The 6493-nt window shown below is 36.1% G+C and overlaps 1 pseudogene; it reads right to left on the bottom strand.

Moving 5' to 3' along the window:
• Nucleotides 1-5661: 5661 nt before the first annotated feature.
• LOC112444528 (PEST proteolytic signal-containing nuclear protein-like) lies at nt 5662-6153 on the bottom strand (annotated as a pseudogene).
• Between the last annotated feature and the right edge of the window lie 340 nt (nt 6154-6493).

The raw sequence follows: 6493 nt of genomic DNA, 5'->3' as shown, positions 1-6493 counted from the left end.
ACCAAAGACAGTAATTATTGCAACTCTCTTAACTATAAGCACCCTTTTCTATTTTGTGCTGAGGTTGACCCTGATTTAGAATTGACATATTAATATAACTATAAACAAACCGTTCTTAGCAGGGTGAATTCAAAATAAGAGACTTCTTCCTAAGATAACTTCTTGTAATAAAATACAGACTAAACTAAGGAATTATAGATGATTTACAATCTCAGATGTAAACAATGAGAAAGGTTAGAGTAACTCAAAGTCATTGCCTCAAATCACTATTTTTTTATGTGATCTTGGAATAAACAATCAAATCAGAAATAACTAAATATATATATATTAAAAAAAGATGATTTGGCATGAGAACAAATACCATGAATACCCACCAATTATACAGAATAGGAATGAATAATATTTACAAACCAGGTAAGTTGCTTTTATTTAAGTAATGAGCAATTTCATAAATAATTACAAACTATTGCAGAGCTATATGACATACTGGGTGCTAAGAGTTTTAAAAATTAAATTTTAAACCATACTAAATCTCCTTGCTTTCACATACTTTCTAACTCCAAGGCACCATAGAATCTACTGTAGAAAAAGAAAAACCTGGTAATTTGACCTGCTTTTAATATCAATAAATGCAACATCTACCAATGATACATACATATACAAATGTTTTAAAAAATAGAATAAAAATGTGTTTCATCCTGAAATAAAGTGAAAAGCAAGGGAGTAATTAAAAAAAACAATAGCAATTATAATGCCAACAAATACAAGGTTATCCTATTTTTGGCCCTAAAGTAACAGAACCTAAAATATGTCCCATTACTTGGACTTCCACAGAAACAAGAGTTGATTCTGGCTTTGCTAATGTCTAGACAAATTTGATATGACCTTTGTAAATGTGATCTCATGTGGTTGCCCTATCACTGTTTTCTATTATAAACAAGCTAACTGGTTACCTTGGCAACTTCTGAATGTTTTTTCTTTAAATTCTTATATTTTCAACTGGGCTGGCCAGTCAACCTGAAGGGTGACTCACATTCATTTATATTTAATTTAATTAATTTATTTATTAGAGCTTAACAAATTTATTGATATTTTAGTGAAGACATTCATCTCAGTGGTTTCTCTTTCCTGCTTTGACCTTAGGTTAATATCTAATTTGAGTAAGAAAACAAAATGTAGGAGAGGGATGCTATTTCAAGAGAAACATTAAAGTGAACAAAAATGGGTAATATACCTATGTTAAAGCAGTTAAATTCATTATCTTGATATAATTATATCATGAAGTAAGAAAACTAATAGTTGTATATACATTTCATTGTTTTCCTTAGGGATTATTTTAAACTCAAATGCAAGTGAACAAAGTATTAATAATATATACAAGCTGCTTCTCTGGATTTATTACCTATTAAAATAGCTCAGCAAGTAGTTTCCCCCAATCAAACAGTCTGAAGGTGCCTCTGAATCTAACATTGTAGGAGTTTTCAAGGAAATCATTATACTGTAAGTTTCTTTTATGTATGACTCTGCTTTTAAAGATGTAACTGTCACAAAAAATAATTCATATACTGCCGGGGTCCAGCCCCGGTGGATCCAGGGAATTCGAAGAGGGGACAGCGTCGGCGAGGATCAGGAAACAACTGCTTAATTAAACGTTAATTAAGGATATAAAGAGTAATAGAATAAGGATAGCTCAGTAGGAAAATTCAGTGAAGAAAAGAGGCTGAAATAAAGATAGCTCAGTGAGGAAATTCTTTGGAGAAAAGAGGCTGAATAATTCTGCCTGAAGGTGAGAGAAAGAATGACATGGGGAGACCAAGTTTCGGTGAACAAGGCCCGCACTTTATTTTCCAAAGTAGTTTTTATACCTTAAGTTATGCATAGAGAATAATGGGGGAAGGGGTAGAGTCATGTAGTAAGCCAGGCTTTCTTCCTGCAAACTTATCATATGCAAAAGTTTAGGTGATTTGCATCATCTTCTGGCCCAGAGGCCTGTTAACATTTTAAGACCCTTTCTTCAGAAAACTTATTTTTCTCTAAAGGTGACTAGTCAGGCGCCACACTCCAAAAGCATTAAAGTTGCATTCCTAAAGGGCAAAGGTGTGGTGGGCTACAACAAGAAAAAGAATTAACTCAAGGGTCCAAGGTTACAAACATTAAAACTACTACTTACACCAATCATATTAATCAATACACTGCCAGGGACACAGCAGGTAAGGGATATGGAAACTTAGCAGCAAACATTGGCCCAGTAAGTGAAAAACCTTTCACCAATACAATTTCTAATCAATCTTTTAACTACTCAAAGGAATCTGTGTTTAGATAGTTTAGAACATCTCCTGCCTCTCACAGTTGGGAGGCTCTGAACAATCACATGTGGCCAGAAAAACCTATTCAGGCAGGCTAGAGGATTTCCAAAGGAGTTTGTAGGTTGAAACACTGTCACACCCAGGAATTATTAACTGGAGCTGTAAGCTAACTCTTTTTTCAGAGAGAGGTAGTAGGGGACAGCCCTCCTGTGAAGTCAGAGGTGTAGGTGAGAGCACAAAGCAGAAAGTAGGCAGACTCTGGTTTGGGGGTAGATGCTCAACTCCTAAGGCTCGATCCCACCTTTGCGTATGCCGAGCCTCCCTCCTCATGACCTTTGCCACAGGAGGAGTTCCTCACGCTGGCTCCTGGCAGTGATAGACTTCCAGTTGAGCCATTCCAGACCCTGAAAGATGGTGCTGTGGAAAGTGCTGTACTCAATACGCAATATGCAATATGCAATCAATATGCAATAGGCCAGCTCCCGGCAACATACAATACAAAAGAAAATGCAATTCTACAACACATATATTAACAAGGTATATGTAATCAAAGATTCCGTAAAATATGTTTAAAGAAGCATTTTATTTCCTTTTGTTTTCAGTATGTAAAATGTGCTTTTGAGAGGCCACTGGTTAATATATATGCAGTTAAGCCATGTTATTCTGCTAAATTTTGTTGTTCAGTCACTAAGTTGTGTCTGACTCTTTGCGATCACATGGACTGCAGCACGCCAGGCTTCCCTGTCCATCACCAACTCCCAGAGCTTACTAAACTCATGTACATTGGGTCGGTGATGTTATCAACTGTCTCATGCTCTATAATTCTCTTCTCTTGCCCTGAATCTTTCCCAGCATCAGGTTGTTTTACAATGAGTCAGCTCTTTGCATCAGGTGGCCAAAATATTGGAGCTTCAGCTTTAGCATCAGTCATTCCAATGAATATTCAGCGTTGATTTCTTTTAGGATTGACTGGTTTGATCTCCTTCCTGTCCAAGGGTGTCTCAAGAGTTCCCAGCACCACAGTTTGAAAGAACCAATTCTTCAGTGCTCAGCCTTCGTTATGATCCAACTCTCACATCTCACATAAAGTGATGTCTCTGCTTTTTAATACACTGTCTAGGTTTGTCATAGCTTTCCTACTAAGGAGCAAGTGTCCTTTAATTTCATGGCTGCAGTCATTGTCCACAGTGTTTGGAGCTCAAGAAAATAAAATCTATCACTCTTTCCACATTTTCCCCATTTATTTGCCATGAAGTGATGGGACCAGATGTTATGATCTTGGTTTTATGAATGCTGAGTACCTTTGTTTTTTCAATTTTAATTTTTTTAATTGAAGGATAATTGGTTTACAAAATTGTGTTGACTTCTGCCAAACATCAACATGAATCAGCCATATGTATGCATATACCTATACATATGTAAATTATGGGACTAGATGCCATGATATTGGTTTTCTGAATTCTAAGTGTTTTTTTCCCCCATTTTTTAAATTTTATTTTTATTTTTTTTTTAAATTTTATTTTATTTTTAAACTTTACATAATTGTATTAGTTTTGCCAAATATCAAAATGAATCCACCACAGGTATACATGTGTTCCCCATCCTGAACCCTCCTCCCTCCTCCCTCCCCATACCATCCCTCTGGGTCGTCCCAGTGCACTAGCCCCAAGCATCCAGTATCGTGCATCGAACCTGGACTGGCAACTCGTTTCATACATGATATTTTACATGTTTCAATGCCATTCTCCCAAATCTCCCCACCCTCTCCCTCTCCCACAGAGTCCATAAGACTGTTCTATACATCAGTGTCTCTTTTGCTGTCTCATACACAGGGTTATTGTTACCATCTTTGAATCAGTTCTAATGAGGTGGATGAAACTGGAGCCTATTATACAGAGTGAAGTAAGCCAGAAAGAAAAACACCGATACAGTATACTAACACATATATATGAATTCTAAGTTTTAAGCCAGTCTTTTCACTCTCCTGTTTCACCTTTATCAAGAGGCTCTTTAGTTCCTCTTTGCTTTCTGCCCTTAGTGTGCATATGCCCTCTGCATATATGAGGCTGTTGATATTTTTCCCAGTAATCTTGATTCCAGCTTGTGATTCATCCAACCCAGCATTTCACATGATGTACTCTGCATATAAGTTAAGTAAGCCGAGTGACAACATGCAGCTTTGATGTACTTCTTTCCCAATTTTGAACTAGTCCATTGTTCCAGGTCTGGTTCTAACTGTTGCTTCTTGACCTGCACACAGATTTGTCAGGAGGCAGGTAAGCTGGTCTTGTATTTCTATCTCTTTAAGAATTTTCCACAGCTTGTTGTGATCCACACAGTCAAAGGCTTTGTGTTAAATAAGAATTCCTATAAATTAGTTCAGAACAAATTGGATTTCACAAGTTAGTAACATAAATGATTTGATAAATCCACAGATAGTATATCCTTATTTCCCATCTTCATACAATGTTACCTTTTTTTGGTATTTATACCCTTTAAAAAAATAACAGCCAAATATTTAACTAGTATTTACATTTAAATTGCTGATGGTAGCTTCCTTTTTAGAAGAAACAACTTCTTTATAATTTTCCTCGAGAGCTGGTGGAAATGTTAACAGAACTAGATAACAAAAATCTAGAAAAGCACACACAATATAACTATTTAATTTGGTAGCAAATGGCTGTTCTCTGAAGAATAATAAGGGTGGACAAGATCCTTTAAAATGAAGCATGTTATTTTAAATTTTCGACGGTTTATATACATTTTAAAATATTCTTTTTAAAGAGCTTGGTACACATTTGTATCCACTGATAGCAATGCAATAAATAGTCTCTGATGATTTGAAACAAAACAAATGCCATTAGGGGAAAAAAAGAGCTATATTTTAATTTTATCTAATGTATTTTCTCAGTTTAGTACCATTTTCCTCCCAATACAATATTCTCTTCTTTCTGTATTTGTTCCTGGGAGCCAGACAGCATTGGTTAACACAGGAGTTAAGTTAGAGCAATTGCTTACATTTTAAAAAGGCAACTTTTTGCTTCCCTCTTAATGTGCTAATAGTTATGTCTAAAAATATACAATTCTTAGAAAGATAACATTTCTAAGTTTTTAAATTATCTATTAACTTTGGAAACTAATCACATGAAACTACAAAATTAGTAAATGTCTTAAAATTTGTATATAAAACATAAATTACCTCTAATTTCAAATTCTCATTTATTAGTATACCATTCAGTCTTTAAAAAAAAAAAAAAAAACACTGCTCCAAAGAGTCTAATGCCATTCTTTAAAAAAGGAAAGTGTTCCTTTTACCTTTACACCCAGCCCATGCCCCATTTTCAAAACACATGATTTAATCATTTTGATCATGGACATTTCTAAGATGAGATTTTATATTTCACTTCCATATCTTCTAATTATCAGAAAACCCATGTTCTTTATTGATGGAATTTGCTCCTGCTGATGTTCGTGTATCCCATCCAGTAGGCCTCATCCTCATCTTTGCCTCTGGAGGCATTCCCTCTTGTTCGTTATTTTCATCCTCATTTAAGCTGCTGCTACCAAAATAGTTTTTGGAGTAAGTGGGCTTAATTAAACCAAGTTCAATGGATAGGGTTTTCTTTGTCATCTGACTACCTACTAAGTTGGTAGACTGCCAACTACCTCCAAGTTTGGTAAACTCAAACTTGGAAATCTTAGTAGGCTTTGGTGGGAGGTCTTCAGCTTCTTCTGCTTATTGTTTCTCAGCCCTATGGCTGGTATTTCCCCCTCCATTAGTGGAAGAAACAGTCTTAGCTTTCCCAGATTTTCCTGCTTCTTCTTTAGATCCTCTGGTGGCCCCAGTTCACTGCTCTGCCACCTTCCTGTCCTCCATTTTCCCTGCATAGCCTCCAAATTTTTAATGTTTTAGTAAACATTTTTGGGCTTTCCTGGTGGTGCTAGTGATAAAGAACCTGCCTGCCAATGCTGCAGAAGATGTAAGAGAGAAGAGTTTGATCTCTGGTCAAGAAGATCCCCTGGAGGAGACCATGGTAATCTACTCCAGTATTTTTGCCTGAAGAATCCCATGGACAGAGGAGCCTGGCAGGCTATAGTCCATAGAGTCACAAAGAGGTGGACACGACTGAAGTGACTTAGCACACTCACATACAATAAACATTTTAAGAAACTAAATGATCCTGTCT

Source organism: Bos taurus, chromosome 26 (genome assembly GCF_002263795.3).
Source record: "Bos taurus isolate L1 Dominette 01449 registration number 42190680 breed Hereford chromosome 26, ARS-UCD2.0, whole genome shotgun sequence".
NCBI lineage: Eukaryota > Metazoa > Chordata > Mammalia > Artiodactyla > Bovidae > Bos > Bos taurus.
This window is presented reverse-complemented; position numbering and strand designations above follow the sequence as displayed.